The 24492-nt window shown below is 39.5% G+C and overlaps 2 protein-coding genes across 3 annotated transcripts in view; both read left to right on the top strand.

Annotated features, from left to right (window-relative positions):
* Positions 1-4762, top strand: part of gpr85 (G protein-coupled receptor 85) — a 246354-nt gene extending 241592 nt beyond the window's left edge. Inside the window, exon 3 of the transcript XR_007935234.1 lies at positions 4752-4762. The gene's annotated coding sequence lies outside the window, so the exon portion shown is untranslated. The remainder of the gene's footprint in view (positions 1-4751) is intronic.
* The window catches only part of tmem168b (transmembrane protein 168b), a 119645-nt gene that overhangs the window by 35745 nt on the left and 59408 nt on the right, over positions 1-24492 (top strand). The window lies entirely within an intron of this gene.

The raw sequence follows: 24492 nt of genomic DNA, 5'->3' as shown, positions 1-24492 counted from the left end.
ACCACTGTGTAGAATTTTTTTAAATTATAAAACTTTTAGCAATAAAAATATCACTTGGCAATGTATATTTATAATATTAGCATGTAGCTCAAAGTCTAAATAATATTGTGTAATATAGTATAATTTTAAGAAAAACAGTAATTATTAATACAGTGCCATTCACCTCAAATTTAATTCCAACATCAAATTTAATTTTAACAGCTCTATATGTGTATAGTATTTGTCTATTTGTTGTACTTGTGTATGGTTTTGGTGATAATTCCATATTGTTAAAGATATTGTAATGAATTGCTGTTATCTTACATATTTTTTTTTTCTTTTGCATTTTTTCTCACTAGAGTGTCTATAAATGTGATTTCCTGAATTTGCAGCTACAACGACCACTCCAGCTTGCACAAGATGCCATCGAAGCCTTTCTCAGACAGCTAAAAAATCCAATTGATTCCCTTCCTGGAGAGTTGTTTAATGTGGTGGTATTTTCCCTTCTACTTTCCTATTTCCCTTCCCCCTATCAGAGATGGATCTGCTGTAAAAAAGCACATGAATTGCTTGCATTAAATGGACTGCTACTCATAATTACTCCCGATTCATCCCACCAAAACCGTCATGCAATGATGATGAAAAGCTGGAAGATTGCAGTGGAGTCATTGGGTTTTAAAAGGTACAAGTACACAAAATTTTCCCACATGCATCACATGGCCTTTCGAAAAGTGTCTTTGAAAACAACCAGTGATCTTGTGAGCAGGAATTATCCAGAGATGTTGTATATACCACAGGATTTTAGCAGTGCAGAAGATGAGGAATACTCTGATATTGCAGTCCCACCAGGTCTGATCTTGAAGATGATCAGATAGCTTTCAGTTTCATGGAGCTCCCTGATAATCCTTATGACTCTGATTCTGGAGAAAGCCAAACTGGATCTGTACCTTTCTGTGAACTGGAAGATCATATTTTACTTCAGACTTGAGTAACTCTAAATGAGTAGAAAATGCCTTTGTGTTTGAGCTGCTGCATTGCCAAAATATTTCTGCTGTATTTTCTTGTTCTGTGTGTTTAAACAAACAAAAAAGCACTTTGCACATAAAAAGTTTACTAAGGTTAGGTTGTTTTTTAATGTTTCTGTTATTGTACAATTATAAGCATATGTGTGTTTGTAGACGAGTCTGAGTAAACAATTGAAGAGTTTCACACAAGAAATGCCCCAGACTACAGTGCATGTTTAATTCAGTTCCATAAACCATTAAAGTTTGGAAGATGCAGAATAAACTGGTTAAACACAGTGATTAAGTACTGTAACATGGGGACAAAAGTGTAGAACTCTTGAAAAACAGAAAAATATTTTAGTAGTTAGTGAACTTTGCATCTAAATGAAGCTTCATGAAGAAGCTTTTTTGCTGCCTAGTCTTAGGCCATAATTACTTCTCTCCATAATTGAGAGATTTGTCACAAAAGTTATCTGGTGACATTTTTTGAAGAACAATATAGTCTGTTCTTGAGCAGATTTGTACTGTATTGTCACTTTATAATGGGCAATGCCACATAAGCCGCCAGTGTTTTTTGGCTGGGGATAGGAGACATTTTCATCTTAAGGTCTACTAGGTTTTTTTCTTCATTTAATTCTTAAAATGTCTTGTTGAGGTACAATTGCATAAAATTATAATTCTATGTAATTAATGTCACAGTAAGGCTGTTAATTGCTTAAACTGTTCCTAAAACTGTTCCTAATTTGCCTGTCATTTTTATTATCACTTTATGCATTTTATATATATATATATATATATATATATATATATATATATATATATATATATATATATATATATATAATATAACTGGCTATTGAACTGCTTCTTGATTGAAATACAGTTGTAGGGTAATATACAAAGTACTTCGAAGTAAAGTTAACTTGAAGTTAGAATGAAGCAAATATGTTTTTTTTGTTGTATTTAGTTTGAAGAATTTACTCCAGTCATCAGCCCAAAGATATTTGGTTGCAAAAGGCATTTCCAGTGTTGCTTCTGTAAAGAGCTGTGCAGATATTTTACTGTTTGAAACAATTTACCTCATAATGAGGTTTTGCACTAATACCCTCAGATCTGAAGTACAAGTTATTTTTAACATTCAATTTTGTTCTGGTACACCTTCAAATAACATAACAGAAGAAACAGGATTCATGAAAATGTTCATTCATTTAGAATTAAAATCTAGTTTTTGGTAACACTAGAAAAGCAGCTTTTAACAATGTTGCACTTGTAAACAGTTTTCATATATGGTTATGAAAGATTAATCTTTTGTCCAGTATTTGTTCCTAGCAGGTTTTTTTGATAAATTGTTTTGAGAGTGCCATTCAATATAACCTGTAATAAAATACGGTACAAATTAAAATATTTTTTGCTGTCTTGATTTCATAAATTTATTTAATTGCCATTAACCTCAGTATATGTATATGTGTACTACTGAATTTTAATATTCTTTTTCTAAGGGAATAATCTTTTTTCCTCATTTTATAGAAAGCACTGTCAAGATGCATTTCGAGTAGACTATCTTATATAGTTCAAAATTAATCAATGTAAGTCAGTAGGACAGTAAAGCATTAATTGTCATAATATATCTTCCTATTTGTTTCATTTTCACATATTTAGGAGCAAGATTTCAAGACAGAATGAATTATTAGTTTGATCATTTCAAATGCTATGTTTTAACTAGAAATAGAAATGTATTTTGAAATTAACACAATAGTTAACAGCAAAACATACTACTTTTTTCAGTTCCAGTATTGTAAATAAAATAAAAATCCTTCTTTATATAGTTTTTGATACAGTTAGAATTTTATAGAAGAGTTATTTTTAATATCTGAACATTTTACAAAGGATTAATTATTCAGTTGTGTGTGGAACCCACAACAGTTCAAACACCAATTTTATACTATTGCAACTCTGCTCAGAACTAATAAAGAACATGCACTATCTTACCAGAGAGAAGCTCTGCAAAGTAAAATACTTTTAAATATATTTAGTTGTTCCTTTTCTCGTGTCATTGTAGCAATCCATGTATTCAGAGCAGGAGACCTATATTTATTTAAAGTAAATGCACTTGGTGATTGTGATCAATGAAGCTGAAATGAATGGGAAGAGGGACACATTATCTGCAGAGGTCATACTTAAATTTCCTGATGGCTTCCTTCCTTGTAATCAGCTAATGAGGGACTGAGATTAAAATAAGGGCACAGTATGAAATATCTTTGATTAAAGATCTCCTGAGAAGGAATATTGTGGGTTGCAGATCATCAATTAAGACTGTGTACAAGGATTCCCTTTCTTTTATTGTTTATTGAAATTAATATGTTGGTATAATTAGCCACTGACCAAAAAAGAAATAGATTAAAGACATTTTGTTCTCTTAAGTGAAAGTAGTTGGTTGCGGAGGATGGTTTAGCTTATTATCTTTTATTATTTAGGGATAGACTGTAAACATGCTATGCATCATATTGTATATTATAAGTTTAGAAAAACTTTACTATTCATTATTACTTTGTCACTAAAAACATGCCAACTTAATGAAGTAGTTGAAAAATGTAGTTCCCGAAATGGTGCACAAATTTTGAATACAGGTTAATTCCGGTCATTAAATTGTTGCACCTCGTATATCTAGAAATTGTTTACCATAAAAACAAAAGTAAAACTTATATTGTCAGAGCCTTCCAAATACTAAATCTCCTACATACCATATTTAGTTGTGTTTTGAGTTTCAAACCAAGTGGCTGTCTCTCTACCTATAGATCAAGCCAAATGTGATACATTAATAGAAGCACCTAATTACAGGGACATCAAGTTAGTGTAACTACTAAAAGAGCATACATCAGTTGCTGAAAATGAATCAGCAAACACTAAATATGTGTCATCTTTATGTTTTTGAATGTAATGTTTTTAGTAAAACATAAAAAATGTGACAAATACAGTGAGAGCACATGCAGTACATACATGAATGGTTACAAGAATGAGTGGAATGCAGTCTCCAGGTACAAAAGACATTAGTGATCCTAAGTTTAGTCCAATTCAATAGCTAACATTCTAGATTAGTACACAGATATAATTAATAGCAAAATCTGATCACTTAATAATAATGATAATAATAATACATTTTATGTATATAGCTCCTTTCCCATGCTCAAGGCACTTCACAGAGTTTAAGAAAGAATGGCAGGGTATACAGTACATAGCATTGTACTAAACCAGATAAATAAATAAAGAAGAGTAAGATAGTAAATTCGGAGAAAAAGCCTAACAGACAACATAATTGATGGTCTAGCACACACATAGGTTACATGAGCATCTTGACATAGAGGTAAACTGAAAGAAGGGTAATAAATTCAAGTAGAGCTAAAAGCCTTCCTGAACAGATGAGTTTTGAGTTGTTTTTTAAAAGAATTCATGGAGTCAGCTGATCTGATTAATTATGGTAGGTCATTCCAGAGTCTGGGCGCTATACAGCTGAAGGCCCTGTCACCCATGGAGTGTAGATTAGTGTGGGGTACAACAAGATTGCCAGAATCAGAGGACCTTAGTGGGTAGACAGGCACATAGTGATGGAGAAGGTCACTGATGTAGTTTGGCATAGGGTCGTTTAAGGCTTTGTAGGTTATTAGTAGGATTTTATATGCAATTCTGTAGGACACAGAGCCAGTGAAGGCGGAGCAGGATGGGTGTTATGTTCTCGCTGCTGTTGTCCATGTAAGGACTCTTGCAGCCGAGTTTTGAATAAGCTGGAGCTGTGATAGGATTAGAAGGGGGCACCTGCCAGTAGGGAATTCCAATAATCATTGTGGGATGTGATAAAAGCATGGACAAGTTTCTCAGCATTAGAAAAGGAGAGGAAGGAGCGAACACGTGATAAGTTATGGAGGTGAAACTAAGAATGTTTCTTAATGTGATTTATGTGGGCAGAATAAAAAGGGAAGAATCAAAAATGACACCAAGATTCTTTGCAGTGGAGGCAGGTCTGATGAGGTCACCGCCAAGATTGACTGAGAAGGAGCTCATTTTATTAAGATGCACTTTAGTCCCAATTTGCAGGAGTTCAATTTTGTTGCAATTTAATTTTAAAGAGTTCTGCTCCATCCAGGTTTTAATTTCACTGAGGCAAGTTGTGAGCTGAGAAAGCTCTGATGAAGTTCCACTTTTAACATTGAAATAAAGTTGAGTATCATCTGCATAAAAATGATAACAAAGTCCAAAGCTACGAATAATATGGCCAAGGGGAAGCATATAAGTGCAGAAAAGCAGAGGACCGGTGACAGAGCCTTGAGGAACTCCTTGTCTGACTGGCACTGAGCTGGATCTGCTCTTGCCTATCAGTCAGATAGGACTTGAACCACTGGTGGGCATTCCCAGAGATACCCAGCATGTTCTGGACAGTAGAATGTCATGTCTGACAGTGTCAAATGCTGCACTGAGGTCTAACATAATTAATATGCTGGTTTGTCCAGAGTCTGCTGCCATAAGCAAATCATTGGTTACCCATAGCAGAGCAGTTTCACAGCTGTGCTGTGCCCTGAAACCAGACTGAAAGGGTTTCATCAGATTATTCGATGTTAAGTAGTTGGTGAGTTGGGAGGCTACAACACGCTCAAGAATGTTTGACAGAAAAGATAAGTGGGAAATAGGCCGGAAATTGTTAAGATTATCAGCATCAAGACCAGACTTTAACATTGGGGTTGCAGAAGCGATTTTAAAAGTGATCGGCACAAAGCCAGTGTTAAGGGATGAGTTTATTATTATTGTAACAGTCGGGATTATGGCATGAAGGCAGGATTTAAGTAGTGTGGTGGGGATGGGGTCCGGTACACAAGTAGTCGGCCTCATCTTACAAAGCAGGTTATTAACAATAGCAGATGTGACTGGTGAGAGCTGGATGGAGTGGGAAAACGGAGAGATATAAACAGATGTATTTGTTACTTATGAGAGGCACCGTTAAAGTAACAGATCAAAAGCTGTTTTACACAAATTATGAAAAATAATAGTCTTAAATTAACAAATTGCATTTCACAAAGGCAGCTTTAAAGTTGAAAGAGGTTTGGATAATTAAACCATTTAGCAGTTTGTGACATTTGAATTTTGAATTACACTTGTCCATTGCATATTATTCTTCAGTAAGTGTTATGAACCAGTTAAATTCTTCTTGATATAGTGACGCAAACATAGATGTCACAAAGTGATTTTCTGAAAAATGTAGTTTGAAAAGTGTCTTATTACAAGAACAGGTTTAACAGTTTGTGTTAATGTTGTTTGTGAGTTGGCTTCGATGGTGGGGGAGGATGCCGGTCAGGCCTGGTAGGCCCAAACGTGTTGTGAGGGTCTGCTGGGAACGTCTAGCAGAGCCCCCTGTCAGAAGTAGCTTCAACTCCCACCTCCGGCAGAACTTCGACCACATCCCGAGGGAGGTGGGGGACATTGAGTCCGAATGGGCCATGTTCCATGCCTATTGTTGAGGCAGCTGACCGGAGCTGTGGCCATAAGGTGGTCGGTGCCTGTCGTGGTGGCAATCCCTGAACCCGTTGGTGGACACCGGCGGTGAGGGATGCCGTCAAGCTGAAGGAGTCCTACAGCATCCTTTTGTCCTATGGGACTCTGGAGGCAGTTGATAGGTACCGGCAGGCCAAGCGGAATGCGGCTTTGGTAGTTGCTGAGGCAAAAACTCGGGCGTGGGAGGAATTTGGGGACGCCATGGAGAACGACTTTCGGACGACTTCGAGGAGATTCTGGTCCACCGTCCGGTGTCTCAGGAGGGGGAAGCAGTGCAGTGTCAACACTGTATATGGTGGTGATGGTGCGCTGCTGACCTCGACTCGGGATGTTGTGGGTCGGTGGGGGGAGTACTTCGAAGACCTCCTCAATCCCACTAACATGCCTTCCAATGTGGAAGCAGAGCCTGGGGACTCAGAGGTGGGCTCCCCCATCTCTGGGACTGAGGTCACTGAGGTGGTCAAAAAACTCCTTGGTGGCAGGGCCCCGGGGTTGGATGAGATATGCCCGGAGTTCCTCAAGGCTCTGGATGTTGTAGGACTGTCTTGGTTGACATGTCTCTGCAACATCGCATGGACATCAGGGACAGTGCCTCTGGATTTGCAAACTGGGGTGGTGGTCCCCCTCTTTAAGAAAGGGGACCGGAGGGTGTGTTCCAACTACAGAGGGATCACACTCCTCAGCCTCCCTGGAAAAGTCTATTCGGGGGTCCTGGAGAGGAGGGTCCATCGGATAGTCAAGCCTTGGATTCAGGAGGAACAGTGTGGTTTTCGTCCTGGTCGCGGAACAGTGGACCAGCTCTACACCCTTAGCAGGGTCCTAGAGGGTGCATGGGAGTTTGCCCAACCAGTCTACATGTGTTTTGTGGACTTGGAAAAGGCATTCGACCGTGTCCCTCGGGGAATCCTGTGGGAGGTACTCCGAGAGTATGGGGTACCGGACCCTCTGATAAGGGCTGTTCGGTCCCTGTACGATCGGTGCCAGAGCTTGGTCCGCATTGCCGGCAGTAAGTCGAACCCGTTTCCAGTGAGAGTTGGACTCCGCCAGGGCTGCCCTTTGTCACCGATTCTGTTCATAACTTTTATGGACAGAATTTCTAGGCGCAGCCAGGGTGTTGAGGGGGTCCGGTTTGTTGGACTCAGGATTGGGTCACTGCTTTTTGCAGATGATGTTGTCCTGTTTGCTTCATCAGGCCATGATCTTCAGCTCTCTCTGGATCGGTTCGCAGCCGAGTGTGAAGCAGCTGGGATGGGAATCAGCACCTCCAAATCCGAGACCATGGTCCTCAGCCGGAAAAGGGTGGATTGCCCTCTCAGGGTTGGTAGCGAGATCCTGCCCCAAGTGGAGGAGTTCAAGTATCTCTGGGTCTTGGTCACAAGTGAGGGAAGAATGGAGCGTGAGATCGACAGGCGGATCGGTGCGGCATCCGCAGTAATGTGGGCTCTGCATCGGTCTGTCGTGGTGAAAAAGGAGCTGAGCCAAGGCGAAGCTCTCAATTTACCAGTCGATCTATGTTCCTGCCCTCACCTATGGTCATGAGCTATGGGTAGTGACCAAAAGAACGAGATCGCGAATACAAGCGGCTGAAATGAGTTTCCTCCGCAGGGTGTCTGGGCTTTCCCTTAAAGATAGGGTGAGAAGCTCAGTCATCTGGGAGGGGCTCAGAGTAGAGCCGCTGCTCCTCCGCATCGAGAGGAGTCAGATGAGGTGGCTTGGGCATCTGATCAGGATGCCTCCTGGACGCCTCCCTGGAGAGGTGTTCCGGGCAAGTCTAACTGGGAGGAGGCCCCGGGGAAGACCCAGGACACGCTGGAGGGACTATGTCTCTCGGCTGGCCTGGGAACGCCTTGGGATTCTCCCGGAAGAGCTAGAAGAAGTGGTCGGGGAGAGGGAAGTCTGGGCATCTCTGCTCATGCTGCTGCCCCTGCGACCCGACCGGATAAGTGGAAGAGGATGGATGGATGGATGGATGGGTGTTAATGAAAATATCCAGAATAATCCTGGTATTTACTGATTCATGTGGCACTGTTATAGTAATGTTTCAATTTATTTTTGGTTTTGATATTATCATGTCATTATAAACCTTATTGTTGAAACTCCCCTCAAGCTTAAAAAAAATCCTCCATTTGTGGTTACATGGAAGGGACCCTGCCATGAATTAAATTCTGGCCCAGATAGATACATTTACACTAAGGTGGCTCTGGATTAAATGCTATCAAATAACTAAAAGTTATAATTAAATTCTGACCTCATCTGAATTTCCCCTGAGTGAGCCTGGTGCGTTTTGTATGTTTACTCCTGCACATTCACTATATTGCTTTGCTGTCTGGCACAGCTGCAAGACAGAACAGTAATATATAGTACTATTGGATAAAAAAAATAAAAACAAACATAAGTCCTGACCCAACCATTATTAGACTTGACCCAGGCTTGATACTAGTTCTTGCTGTGGTTAAATGACTGGATTAGATGTCAAGGAGATCAGATCTGACATTCACTCCTGCTAGTAGGATGCATTTTGTGTTGCATACAGTCATTTGAAAAAGTTTGGGAAGCCCTCTCAGCCTGCATAATAATTTACTCTCCTTTCAACAAAAAAAGATAACAGTGGTATGTATTTCATTTCTTAGGAACATCTGAGTACTGGGGTGTTTTCTGAACAAAGATTTTTAGTGAAGCAGTATTTAGTTGTATGAAATTAAATCAAATGTGATAAAGTGGCTGTGTAAAAATGTGGGTCCCCTTGTAATTTTACTGATTTGAATGCATGTAACTGCTCATAACTGATTACTTGCAACACCAAATTGGTTGGATTAGCTCATTAAGCCTTGAACTTCATAGACAGGTGTGTCCAATTATGAGAAAAGGTATTTAAGGTGGTCAATTGCAAATTATGCTTCCCTTTGACACTCCTCTGAAGAGTGACAGCATGGGATCCTCAAAGCAACTCTCAAAAAATCTGAAAACAAAGATTGTTCAGTATCATGGTTTAGGGAAAGGCTACACAAAGCTATCTCAGCGGTTTAAACTGTCAGTTTCAACTGGAAGGAATGTAATCAGGAAATGGAAGGCCACGGGTACAGTTGCTGTTAAACCCACGTCTGGCAGGCCAAGAAAAATACAGGAGCGGCATCTGCACAGGATTGTGAGAATGGTTACTGACAACCCACAGATCACCTCCAAAGACCTACAAGGAATCATCTTGCTGCAGATGGTGTATCTGTACATCGTTCTGCATTTCAGCGCAATTTGCACAAAGAAACAACTGTATGGCAGGTGATGAGAAAGAAGCCTTTTCTTGCACTCACGCCACAAACAGAGTCGCTTGTTGTGTTGAATTGCACATTTAGCAAGCCAGATTCATTTTGGAACAAAGTGCTTTGGAATGATGAGGCAAAAATTGAGGGTACTTGTCATAACAAAAAGCGCTTTGCATGGCGAAGAAGAACACCGCATTCCAAGAAAAACACCTGCTACCTGCTGTCAATTTGATGGAGTTCCATTGTGCTGTGGGTCTGTGTGGCTAGTTCAGGGACTGGGGCCTTGTTAAAGTTGAGGGTCAGATGAATTCAACCCAATATCAACAAATTCTTCAGGATAATGTTCAAGCATCAGTCACAAAGTTGAAGTTACTCAGGGGTTGGATATTCCAATAAGACAATGACCCAAAACACAGTTCGAAATCTGCAAAGGCATTCATGCAGAGGGAGAAGTACAATGTTCTGGAATGGCCGTCACAGTCCCCTGACTTGAATATCATTGAACATCTATGGGATGATTTGAAGCAGGCTGTCCATGCTCAGCAGTCATCAAGTTTAACTGAACTGCAGAGATATTTTCTGTTAATCCAATAAACTTAATGTCACTGCTGAAATACTACTGTTTCTATAAGGCATGTCATATATTAAAAGGAAGTTGCTACTTTGAAAGCTCAGCCAATGATAAACAAAAATCCAAAGAATTAAGAGGGGTTCCCAAACTTTTTCATATGACTGTATGTTGCTGCCTTTATCTTTGGTGCTGCAGTACTGAATCATCTTCAGTAGAGCACCAAAAAGGCAGATTTGTGAATATGTTGTCACGCTTGGGTCACAGAACTGAATCAGGAACTTTATTCAAACACTTCAAACGGAACATATGTCCCCTTTCAAAAGTAAAACGAGCTCCGTGTGAAGACAGAGGGGACAGATCCGTCTCTCAATTAAACGTAAACACAAACATCTTCTTCTCATAGGGATGCGCGAGTCGGGAGTGGGACCCCAACAGGAGCAGAGACATCTGCGGGGAGGCAGAGACAGAGAAAGACACAGACAAAGCAATCAGCCAAAACAGATAGGTGCGGGTACATGTTTCTTTAAATATATGAAGCGCTGCGTGAGAAGCACACTTCACACCGACACAGCAGCAGTCCAACAGCTAGCGGAGCAAAGAGGAGAGCAAACTGTATTTGTTCCCATTGTATCAGCGATGAAGGAAGGGGGTTTCGGAAGAGTAACCCCCTTCCTTCTTCACAACCCCTCCCTCAGCTTTATTCACATTTTCGTGAATCAAGTAACTCTCCAAACCATGTTCCGACAGTGTGACAGGACATCTGCATTAACGTGCTCAGAACCGGGTCGATGACTGACAGTAAAACTATAAGCTTGTAAGCTCAAGAACCATCTCATGAGACGAGAGTTTGTATCTTGCTGTCGGTATAGCCAGTGAAGAGGAGCATGATCAGTCACCAATGCAAAATTTCGACACCATAAAATAATAACGGAGCGCATCCCACCCAGCCCATTAACCACCAAACATTCTTTGTCAATAGTCGAATAATTGCATTCCCTAGGAGCCAATTTCTACTCAAAAATGTGATAGGGTGCCTCTTCACCATCAAAAACCTGAGACAGGACAGCGCCTAAACCAAACGCACTAGCGGTCCATTTGTAGAACAAAATCCTTAGAGAAGTCGGGATTCCACAAAACCAGGTAAGAAAAACAAAGTAGTTTTCAATCACGAAAGGAACGTTCACAATCATCTGTCCATAAACCGGGCTGGGCCCTGCATTCTGTCTCTTGTAAGATCAAGAAGAGGAGCAACCCTATTTGCAAAATCAGGATGAATCATCTATAATAACCAGCAAGCCCCCAGAAAAGCACAAACTTGTTTCTGTGTCTCTGACATGGAGTAAGCAAGCATCTCTTCCACTTTTCTAAGTTGGGGGCAGAGTAAACCCCTGCCCATTGAATAAAACCAGATAATGAGTCTCAGACATACCCATCTTACATTTCTTAGGATTAGCTGTCAAGCCAGCTGTCTCAAGCTATCAAGGACAGCCTGAAGTCGTTCTACTGAAAATCACAACATTATCGAGGTATGCCCCGGATATCTCGAATGAGAACGCAAGATCGATCCATCATATGCTGGAAGTTAGAGATGCACCATTGAGACCAAACAGAAGTTTAGTATATTCGTAAAGACTGTCAGGAGTTGCAAATGCTGTTTTCTCACAACTGCCAGCCTAAAGAGGCACCTGCCAGTAACCTTTTGTGAGATCCAGCATGGAGATATAGGACGCCTGACCCAGTTTTTCCAACAGCTTGTCAACACGGGCATTGGATAAGCATCAAATTTAGAGACTGTATTCAAGCTCCTGAAATCGATACAGAACCGAACCGAACCGTCTGGTTTTGGGGAACTAATATTACCGGACTGCACCATTCACTTTTACTTTCACGAATTACACCCAATGCCATCATCTGTTTGACTTTTTCGCGCACAATATTCTGTTGCGCTTCCGGAATCCGAAATGGGTGCATCTGCACCCTAACACTGGGTTCAGTAGTGATTTTATGTTCTGCAAGGTTAGTCACACCTGGCAAGTCTGAAAAAACATCAGTGTTCCGTTCAATCAAAGTTAACAGCTCTGTCTTTTGCGAGTCAGTCAAGTCGTCACCAATGGCAACATTGGTCTGAGAGACAGCAGCCAAGGAAGTGTAAACCCCCTTCGGTTCATGCCACTCTTTCAAGAGATTAACCTGTAAAATCTTGAATGGTTTACGCTGGCCCGGTACTCTAACCTTGTAATTCACCAGCCCCATATGCTCCTCAATAATGGCAGGACCCTGCCATTTTGCTAGGAACTTGTGCAGGTCAGATGGAATCAGAACCAAAATGCGATCACCAGTTTTGAATTCACGGAGCTTACAGCGTCTATCATATAGACGTTTCTAGGTTTCTTGTTTACATTGCTGATGCTCCACAGCGATAGAAGAAAGTTTAGAAATCCTGTCTTGCAACAAAATTACCTGATCTGCAAAGCTTGGCCTGTGAGCTTTTGTCCAGATTCCTGTCCATTCCTCACAGACAACATCCAAGACACCTCGTGGGGGTCTACCAAACAACTACTTGAAAGGACTCAAGCCAGTGGATGCCTACGGCGATTCCCACACTGCAAACATAATGAAAGGCAAGACAGAGTCCCAAGACGTCGAGTCATCATGAGCAACTCGCCTGAACATCTGTTTTAAAGTTAAAAGTCCATTCATCTGCGGATGGTAAACAGTTGTACTTAATTTCTTAAAAGCAAGATTGTCACACAATTGTTTCATCATGCAAGAAATAAAAGGTGTGCCCTGATCAGTTAAAATTTCACTAGGGATGCCAATACGAGTAAAAATCTCACACAGAGCTTTGGCAACTGTGGAGGAATTGGCTTTTCTCAGAGCAGCCACTTCAGGATATTGTGTTGCATAGTCAACCAACACAAGAATATATTGATACCCATTTTTACTCTTAGGAAGAGTGGCAACAATATCTAGTCCTACCTGTTGAAAAGGAATATCCAAAATAGGCATAGGAGAATGGGGAGCCTGAGTAGGTTTATAAGCAGAGACGATCTGGCAGTCTGGACAGGAACTACAGAATCGTTCAACATTTTTGCCATATTCAGCCAATAAAATCATTTTGATAAACGATCTCTAGTCTTATCAGCCCCCACGGATCACCCAAGATGTGAGAATGGGCCAACTGCAAAAGAATTTCCCTATGTACTTTAGGTACAACTAACTGTTCAATAAATTCACCCACTAAATGATCTGAAATCACTCTAAAAAGGCAGCCGCCTTTCTCGAGAAAGTGCAGGGTTTTCAAGCCTCCAGTTGCACGCTCTTGGTAGTAGGAGTCACTAGCGGAGCAAGCCTGTTTAAATGCATATTCTAATGAGCTATCAGCATGCTGCATGCACACAAAATCCATCTGCTTGCTAGTGCTCGGTTTGTTTTCGGAGGGCATTTGTAAGTTGAGAAGTTGTAGATGGGCCAGCCAGCCACTCTAGGAAATTGGAGGAGTCACTCCCAGTCTCACTGGAGAGATCGGGTTCAATGTCCAATCAGAGCTCGAGGCCTTCTCCTACAGCCACCAGTTCCTCCCCTTCATTCATGATGACAGAGAGCTCTAGAGCTGGTGCCCCAAACTTGGCTAAGAGCCTAGGGAATAGGGCATTCCTCCTGCTGATCAGCAAGGGCCATGGGCACGAATCCAAAATGGCGGTCCAAACTTTAAAGTTTCGACCCTTATATTTTAAAGGAAGCAGAACATAGTCCTTAACATCCCCATGTACACAGTGTATGTTCACAATCTCGGTGCCACACGGGGACGTACTGCTGAGGCAGTCACATCTGACAACACAAAGATCACTACCTGAATCCAACAAGGCAGGGATCTTGTGGCACGCTAACATCACGGAGATCATTAAATGGTCCTTTTTCAGTGAAGTAGAAGGAACATGGGAGCAACACACCTCGGCTAAGCCGACGTCCAAGGTCCGAGCAGGAGAGAGGTGACATTCTCTGGTGAGGTGGCCAACCTGATCACATCGGAAACATCTGCGCTCTGCACCACTGCGGAAATACGCATGGCGGTGTCTACAACCAGGAGCCTCTCCAGATGTGGCCACATCAGTAACAACGGGAGCCCAGGATGGCTTTTCTGAGCAAACTGGATGTTCAGGGCCCTGAGCCCGCTGTTCATTGTGATGATCTTGGGCAGGTTGAGAGTGTGCCCCTGGCAAAACAAATGCACCACCCTGTCTCCAAGCAACCTGGGAGCCTTCCAATCGTTTGTCGAAGGTGCAGAATGAGTCAACATCGTGACAAAAAAACTCGTCCCGGAGAACTTCAGGAATCCCTGCCAGTACCACATCACTGGCTACTTTCTTCACAATCCGCTCAATCAAGTCCCCCTCAAACCAGCTGTGAATGAGATGAATTAAATCCTGCAACTGAGCACGAACAGGGCAATCCAGGTCCAGGTTCCATTGGCAAAGCGCAGAGCCATTAGTCAGACCCAGAACATTCACATTATCTTGAGGATTCATCTGTGCAAACCACTTTTGGTACCACTTGTCACGCTTGGGTCACAGAATTGCACAGAAACACAGGAGATTGCTGAGTCAGGAACTTTAACTCAAACACTTCAAACAAACATATGTCCCTTTCAAAAGTAAAACGAGCTCTGTGTGAAGACAGAGGGGACAGATCCGTCTCTCAATTAAATGTAAACGCAAACATCTTCCTCTTCATAGGGGTGTGCATCGGGAGTGGGACCCCCAACAGGAGCAGAGGACATCTGGAGGAGGAGAGAGAGAGAGACAAAGCAATCAGCCAAAAAGGACAGGTGCTGTACAGGCTTTTAAATATACAAAGCGCTGTGCTACACCAGAGCTAAGTCACAGTAAGATAGGAACTAACCTAAGACTAAATAGCCATCTCTTGCAGGGATATCTCGAGCCATTAATTATATTTTGTATACTATATGTACATGTATGTGCACATGGAACTTCTCCAGGTACTCCCAAAATCTCCATATCATAAAAGCAGTGAGGTTTGATTAATACTGTGATGTGTGACTCACCGTCTTACACCCAAGAGAAGATGCCAGAGACTTCAAGAAAACCAACTTTTTTCCAATCAAAACAGGAACAGTCAGGGTATTTATTCAAATAGGAGCTACCACTTCAATACATTCAGACACAGTAAATGAACAGGGATGGGACCAGGTCAAATGCCGGATTATAATGTCCTCCACATCACACATTAGGCAGCTGATTTGTTACAAGGGAACACTGGCAGCTTGCAGTTGCCTCAGTGGCGCTATGATCCTGAGGTTACCTCGGCAACGGACAAGCAACCCTGACAGATGCGTCAATCGGGTTTCGGCATGCAGCACTGTTGGAGAGGATCTCAAAAGAGCACAAAAATTTCACAATACGTATCTCAAAACTTTTGTCTTTTTGAGTGGCTGCAAGCATGAGTAGGTGGACTGTGATAGATAGGCAAAGCTTCCATGATGATTTTTCCCTTATGCCCAATAGCACCAATATGGGCTGTGGTCCCCTCTAATCCTTTATTGAGAACAAAGTTCAGTTGCAGAGAATGAATAAATCAACAAATACATTATTAAAGTAATATAACATTTAAAAAAGAGAGGAGGCATGTCTCAGATGAAAAATAAGATAAAAACATTCACTCCATCAAATTTGACTAGTTAGCTTATAGTTAAAGGATACAGTTTCTGCATATCTTTCCATATGCTTTTTAAATATTATCAAGGTTTCTGCTTTATCTTTGCGATTCTGTAGTTTGTTCTACATTTTTATAATGCTTTGTATAAGGTAGTGCTTCCTATATTCCCACTATAAAGTAAATAACATACTGGAGGATGCTGATTAAAATTAAAAGAGTTACAGTGCATCCAGAAAGTATTCACAGCGCATCACTTTTTCCACATTTTGTTATGTTACAGCCTTATTCCAAAATGGATTAAATTCATTTTTTCCTCAGAATTCTACACACAACACCCCATAATGACAACATGAAAAAAGTTTACTTGAGATTTTTGTAAATCTCAAGTAAACTACTCTTACTACTCCTTACTACTCCTAAGATAATATGCAGATTGATACATTTCTCCTTCACTCCACATGAGGTAGTGTTAAAGCAAGCTACATTCACGTATATTGCAATTCATATAAAGATTATTGCCCAAAGTGTGGAAAAGCATACATATGTCAATTGTTAGTGATATCACAGTTTCGACACACAGGTGGTCATGTATTATCCCATATATTACCCTAAAGATAACTGGGGCAGGATGGCGATTGGCAGTGAAATGTCAAAAAGGTATGCTGAGCTCTGCATTTCATGAACCCCTGGGTCATTTGTTTTACGCCTTACAAGCTCTAAAGGTTCAAGAAGGAAGGTGGAGACTTTTGGGGTATTGGATAAATAAAGCGTTGAAGAATATAAGAGGTGATCGTGGAGTTAGGCACAGCAAATCATTCAACTCTGGAAGACTATCGGAAATAATGCAAGAGTCAGCGCAATATCAGTAACATTGTAGAGATAGCTGTGGCTAGTTTCAGTATCTTACTTTACAGGCATTTCCCATGGCCAATGGGAGGATGAAAGTATGGCTGTGGAACATTAATTGCTAAATAAACATGCCCTTTTGTCAGGCTTAACTCTCATTCATTGTCTGTCTCAGTCTTTTCATTTCATTGTTCGTTGGAATTTCATTCATGATGTTGCAAAGTTGCAATGATTATGTGCAGTTTAATGTGATATCCTACCATATTATGTTTTTCTTCTTCTACTTTGAATATTATGGTTTTTGTGTTTGTCGATACCTAATACCTGTGAATTTTTAAAAGACTAGCTGTAGTACTAGGGTGTTGTACCGTGTTAGCCATTATGAATGTAGAGAAAAGCCAAGCAAAATGACACCTTTTATTGGCTAACTAGAAAGATTACAATATGCAAGCTTTCGAGGCAACTCAGGCCCCTTCTTCAGGCAAGATGTAATACAGAAACTGAAGTTTCCTATGTTTATATACACACTCTAGGACAAGAAACAGCATTGGTAAATCTTTAAATGAGAGATTTTGTATGTAAAAAATTAATAGATTCATTCAGGCTAGGGTTAATTTAGCAAGAGAGAAAAGAACAATGTATTGTCAAGATCTCTGGATAAGATAACTGTCCAACAAAGTCTTTTGAAGTTTGTAATGAGTTTTTCAAAACAATGTGGGTCTGTAGACAGGTTGTCTGTCATTCTGAGAGATGTAAACAATCCTCATATCTGGCCATAAAACTCTTGTCTTTATTCAATCCATGTTGTAAAGTATTAAATTTTAGCATGAGTTTAACTTCCCATTCTTTTCTCTCTTGCTGTGTTTTGAAGTTGCCCATAAGCACTGTGACCTTAAAGTCCTTCTCACAGTGTCCATGGCTGTTGAAGTGGGCCGCCACAGGAACATCTGTGTTGCCATGTTTAATGTGGAACCTGTGTAAGTTCATTCTCTGGCGGAGTGTTTGTCCAGTTTCTCCCACATAGAGTGCAGTGTCAGGACATTTCATGCAGAAAATTAGGTAGACTACATTAGATGATCTGCAGGAAAATGATCCCTTGATGTGATGTTCGAGTCGGCAGTGTGGTATAACTATACGGTCTGTATCATAGATGTGGGCACATGTTTTGCATCTTTTCTGTAGGCATGGAGATGTGCCATTTTCTGTTGGTTCACTTAGGGAGCCTCGGACAACTAATTGTTGAAGGTTTGGTGGTTGTCTGTATGCCAGGAGGGGAGGTTCAGGAAATACATTTTTCAGTGTTTGGTCAGTGTTTAGTATTGGCTGAAGTTCTTTTATAATTTTTCGAAGTGTTTCAAGATGTGGGTTGTAGGTGACAACAAGGGGGATGCGATCCTTGTTGTCTTTGTTTTTATATTCCAGAAGGTTGTCTCTGGGTATGGCAGTAGCTCTTCTTATTTGAGTGTCTGTTGTTTTCGGGGTGTAACCTTGTTTGATGAAATCTTGTCTGAGCTCCTGCAGTTGTTGATCCCGGTCTGTTGGGTCTGAGCAAATACGATTGTACCGTATTGCTTGGCTGAAAATAATGGAGCGCCTTATATGCTTGGGGTGGAAGCTATCATTTTTCAGGTAGGTCCGTCTGTCTGTCGGTTTGTGAAAAATAGAAGTTACAAGGGTGTTGTCTTTCAGTTGAACGGTGGTGTCAAGGAAGCTGACTTCTGTTTTTGAGTAATTCAGCTTCAGCTTTATGTTGGGGTGAAAACAATTATATTCATTATGAAAATGAAAAATCTTGCTAAATTAACCCTAGCCTGAATGAATCTATTAATTTTTTACATACAAAATCTCTCATTTAAAGATTTACCAATGCTGTTTCTTGTCCTAGAGTGTGTATATAAACATAGGAAACTTCAGTTTCTGTATTACATCTTGCCTGAAGAAGGGGCCTGAGTTGCCTCGAAAGCTTGCATATTGTAATCTTTCTAGTTAGCCAATAAAAGGTGTCATTTTGCTTGGCTTTTCTCTAAAAGACTAGCTGAAACCAAAACCTGCAGAAATGTTATGAAACACACTAAAGCAAATACATTAGCTGTATGTTTAAATTATCTGGAACTTTTCTAAATTTATTCCCATTTGTTTATCTATTTTTTAGGTAGTCAGAGCAAATTTTGATGAAAATGGGTACAAGGCAGGCTGAAATACAATCTCATACACAATGGTGTAAGATAAGTCAAGCAAAATCTTTTTAGTTAGCAAATAAAAGGTGTCATTTTGCTTGACTTCTCACTAGATCCATAATGGCTAACATGGTACAACATCCTTATACTACAATGGTGTAAGAGAAATGTACAAATGCTACTTGGCCCGGCTGGTGGCTTTATGATGTTAAATGAAACAGAAATAAGTGAAAGAAAATCACATGAGCACAGGAAACTGTAATTTTATTTATTTATTTTTTTTTACAATAAACTATTCTAACTGTATGCCATATACTGTATTTGTAACTAGTAATTATACCAGCAGCCTTGTAGCTTACAGTCCAGTGCTTCAGCCACTTTGCCACATTGCTTGCATGTTGAAAAGCAACACAGAGTAGAGTAGCAGGCCAGGGTGACAATTTGCAGTAGTAATGTAACAACTGAGAAACAGTATCATGGTAGGGTGAGGGTAGTTATTGTCTAATCACCATTTACATGACAATCAAGGCTTGAATTTATGTATTTTTCTTAAGTTTTTGACAACAAGGTTGCATTACAAGGATTTGTATTGAATTGATTATTTTTTTAGTTTTAATGGCACAAATATTTTATAACACAATATTCACAAAAAATTCCCTCCAGACTTTACGGATTGGTTACAATGTGTAACTTAAGAGGCATGTCGTGATATTTTCCTAATCCACTTAAATCAGACCAAGTTGCGTTATGGGTAGTCCTGAAGCCTACCCCAGCTAGTATAAGGGACAAGGCCTTTGCAGGGTAAACACACACACACATCAAATACAGATAAGGACCAGTTTAGTGTCACCAGTTCACATAACTTGAATGTCTTTGGACAATGGGAGAAAACCCATGCAGACAGAATATGCAAACCCCACACAGGGATGACCTGAGACATGAACTCTGGTCTCTTTTCTGCAAGGCAGAATTGGGATTAATAAAGTATCTATCTATCTATCTATCTATCTATCTATCTATCTATCTATCTATCTATCTATCTATCTATCTATCTATCTATCTATCTATCTATCTATCTATCTATCTATCTATCTATCTATCTATCTATCTATCTATCTATCTATCTATCTATCTATCGCTATGCCACCCAATTTAAGAGTCCTGACATTAAAGTCCCAGTTCTGGTGCTGCCATTGCAAATTATTGAATGTTCTACTCAGTGTCTGTGTAGAGTTATTCTCTGAGTGCTCAGATTGTTCTCTTACATCTGAAAAAACATGTAGTTATGGGCCCCTGTGACTAGCTTTGTGCATGTATGTACTGTACCTTATAATGGACTGGTGACCCCTACAGTGTTAGCTCCTGCCTTGAGCCCAGTTCAGTTCCCTGCAACCCTTACCTGGATTATGCATTTGAAGATGGATGGATGGAAATATCACAGTTTTAAGTCTAAAACTAATTCCCAGTTTTCATTATTTGCGTTAATTAAATAAATTTTACACAATCAAAAAATTTTACATGAGTCTATTCATATAGATCCACATTAACATTCATTTTTTTTTGTAATGTTCTTTTTCCATTTTGGGGATGTATGGAGCTTCAGCCAGGTACAAGCCCTATACAGAATGCCCCTTCACACTGCATGTTTGTTTAGTATTATCAATTAACCTCACTTGCATGCCTTTTAGATGTGGGATGAAGTTGATTTTTTGCTCAGAGACAGAATGCAAAATCCTAATATCCAAAGTAGCTGTTGCCGATCTTCCTTTACTGGATTTTGTTGTGATGGTTTCTGTCTCTCTGTCATCTTGATGGCCTTGTAATATTTTCTGTTTGTTATGTTTCCTCCACCTTAAGGCTGAAACAAAGGTAATTGAGATGATAATACCTACTTCACTGAAGAAATTAAAACAACTGGGAACCTCTTTGGCAAGCCATACAAGACTCTACAGCAAAATACTGGAAAATGAAAATCCTCTGCCAATTTCTAACTAAACTTGTTGCAATGAACATCTCTGGAGAAATTCTGGAGGTTATTGTCTACTGTACTTTCCAGAGCTTGGCAGTAAAATCTTCCAAAAAAAAGGAAATTCAACAATGTATCTGTTATGACAGCACAGTTTCTTGAAGAACATACTTTCAACAACTGTGACTCAAAGCAGAACACCTAGTTAATAGTATATAAGGCCTTTTGTATTACTATGCATTTTTTTTTTTGTCAGCAAGACTTGGGTAACATAGCGATTACCTAAAAGCTCTTGAGAGATTCCATCAGCTCTGCTTCCAAAGTAATCGGTATAACAAGTGGAATGGTCATCCAATTCCAGCATACTCAGTGATACGATGATTATTAACACAGAAGCCATGACTTTGCAGAACCCACCCACCATCAGAAATCCAGTTTCTGATTTCCCCAAAAAGTCTTTTTCTCCAAACTGAGCAAAGGTTAGAGAATGTAGCATGGGAAAAAGAAGAGGTACCTTCAAGTTCTACCTTAGAAAAAAAACAAGGTCTACATCACTAGCCCAGGAGGCTCAAAACACGGGATATTCCTTGTGGTGATGTATGATTCACCGAGTGTCGTTTCATTTAAAGACACTCAGAGGAGGAACACAAAAGATGATAACGGAAAGCGAGTATATCCTTGATGTGTAAAAGCCACTCCCAAATGGAATCTCCTTCCCTGACTGGACCATTCAGCCATTTAATATCAAATATATCACCTTGACATATCATTCTCTTTTCAAGTGACTGCTGAGAGAGAGAGAGACAGTGGATATATGCCTGTGGCTTTGGATAATACATAGAAACCAAAGTATAGGACACTAAGGTTATTTGGAGAAACATGAAGTATAGTCAACCAGGAATCCAACATGAGCTATGGTACAATCAAGCCACCTACAAGAACATTCAGCAACAGAATGTGCCACTTGTTTGTCAATGATCAATGTTAATTCAGATTATATTTCAATTCTGTAATACTGACTTTTATACTTTGTAAAAATTTTGTTTCTGACCATTCCCTGCAGTGTCCTATTATGTTATAGTACCACGTTATCACTACAAATTTGTGTCCAAATAATTTAAAAGCATTTTTTCTGAAATACAACACATGGAAGGTTTTCTCCACAAGCAGGAAAGTTCTCACCCTTGACTTGAATCAATGCTTTAATTTCATCAAAAATGTCAAATCGTTCATCTGGTTCTTATTTCTATGTAGGTCAAGGCAAAGCACATCACTTCAGGATAAAATGGCTTTGACAGTTTCCTTATACTTTAGACAATACTTATTAATAAGCTGTAATCAGGAACAGTTGTCAATATAATCCAGCTAAGAATTCATAATGGTAGAACCAATTTGTGAAGTTTATTTAAAGTAACTGAAAGATGAGAAATTAATATCTGTAGAATATCTTTAATTAAGACAACTGAAAGGGCATTTAAAAGCGCAACACATTATTAATTTATAGACTAGTTTAAAAAGTGCCAGTTTTCAGTTCTGAACTGCTTTCAATTCTCTTGGGCTGAAGATATAAGTACCACCAAATGCTGAAGTGATTTCTGTCTGGCAGATTTTTCTGCACCATCTCCCAAAGTTGTCATTATCATTAGTAGACTATTCTCTCCTTCTCTTAAATCAAAACACCAATTAATGAGCGTATCCCTTATTGAAACAACCTGATTTATCCACAGGGGCCATCATAGAACTGGAAATGTTCCCCCTTGGAAATGAGAAGTAATAAATGATACTACTCGGTTTTCTTTGCTAATGGTAATTGGATTGTGAGACACTGATGCCGAAGGAGAACACAGTGCATACAGCTGAGAAGTGAGGCTGTCATTCCTGCAAAAAAAGACAATTTATCTGAAGAAAATTCAGATTTATATGATAAAAACCAAAGAACCAAAAGTGATATACAATACATAGTTTTAAACATCATAAAAAGTATATTGCAATATATGGCTACTTACAGAATTAATTCTTTCATCCATTTTACCAAAGCTATTACAGGGTTGTCAATAGTGCCACTGCTCTCACACCTCCCGAAATTTGAGTTCATATCTCAGGCTGGTCATTGTCATTGTGGATATTAAACATTTACATAGCATTTCTTCCGGTGCACCAGTTTCCATCCACATCCAAAAGGTTTGTGGGTTAGCTTGATATGAACCTTTAAATCGTGCCTGTGTGAATCTGTGTGTCCTGTGATAGACTGTAATATCATCCAGGATTCTGTTCTGTTCACCTTTTTTATTTTACTTTTTAACTCAATTCTCTATTACCCTGGGGTTGAAGCTAAATAATGAGTATGTCACATTGACTTATAATTTAAAGGTTATGTAGCTATACTGTATATGCTCTAGTTTTAAGATATATATATATATATACATAATTAATAAATTTAACTTGTTTTAATACACTCATAAAAGCATTTTTGCATGCACTGTTAATCTTTAGACCAGTGGTCCCCAACTCTGGTCTTGGAGGGCCCCTGTAGCTGCAGGATTTCATTCTAACCCTTTTCTTAATTAGTGACCTGTTTTTGCTGCTAATTAACTTCTTTTGAATTAATTTTATTTGACTTGCTCTTGAAGACTCAGACCTCTTAATTATTTCCTTTGCCTTAATTAGCAGCCACACAATAATGAGATACAAAATGAAACAAAACATGACCAGCAAACTGTGCTCATCATACAATATCTAAAAATAAAGAAAGATGAAGGTCTCAGGAATGCTGATCTGCTCAGGTCCACAAAACATTTTACCACTGTTCTTAGAAAAGAGAAAATCTGCAATTTCAGAAATGTATTCTGTTGCACAATGAGAGTAGCAACAAGCCATGGAATTAAAGAATGGATTTAATTAACAGCAAGAATCAGAGCCTAATTAAGCAACAGGTTAGAATGAATTTGGTTGGATTTGAGGCCCTGACTTAGTTGGTATTCTGTTGGCTCATTCACTTCACATTTCATTTCTGTTTGGGTGCCATTTAAGGAAAGAAATGAAGCAATTAAGAGGAAAGATGAAAAAATTCAGGGGAACAAATCTTAAAAAAAACAAGTCAATTAAAATTTATTCAAAAGAAGTTAATTATTAGCAAAAGCAAGTCACTAATTAAGAAAAGGTTTACAATGAAAACCTGAAGCCACTGTGGCCCTCCAGGACCAGAGTTGGGAACCCCTGCTTTAGATAGGCTACTGTTGAGAATGATTTTTAAACTGTGGGGCAAATGAATTCTAAACATCCAGAGACAAAGTATAAAACATGATAAAACTAAAGTTCAAACAAAAATTTAAATATGTATAACTTTAGTATATACAGTATAAGTAACTTGCTGAAATTTTTGCTTTTCAGAGAGAAGAGTAGGGATAATGGGCTTCTAGGGTGCTGTAAAGTTTATTGAAGTAACTCTCGTAAACATTATTTAAATAAAATAATA

Source organism: Erpetoichthys calabaricus, chromosome 1 (genome assembly GCF_900747795.2).
Source record: "Erpetoichthys calabaricus chromosome 1, fErpCal1.3, whole genome shotgun sequence".
Taxonomy (NCBI): domain Eukaryota; kingdom Metazoa; phylum Chordata; class Cladistia; order Polypteriformes; family Polypteridae; genus Erpetoichthys; species Erpetoichthys calabaricus.
The sequence above is the reverse complement of the archived record's forward strand: the minus strand, read 5'-3'. Positions and strand labels throughout refer to the sequence as shown.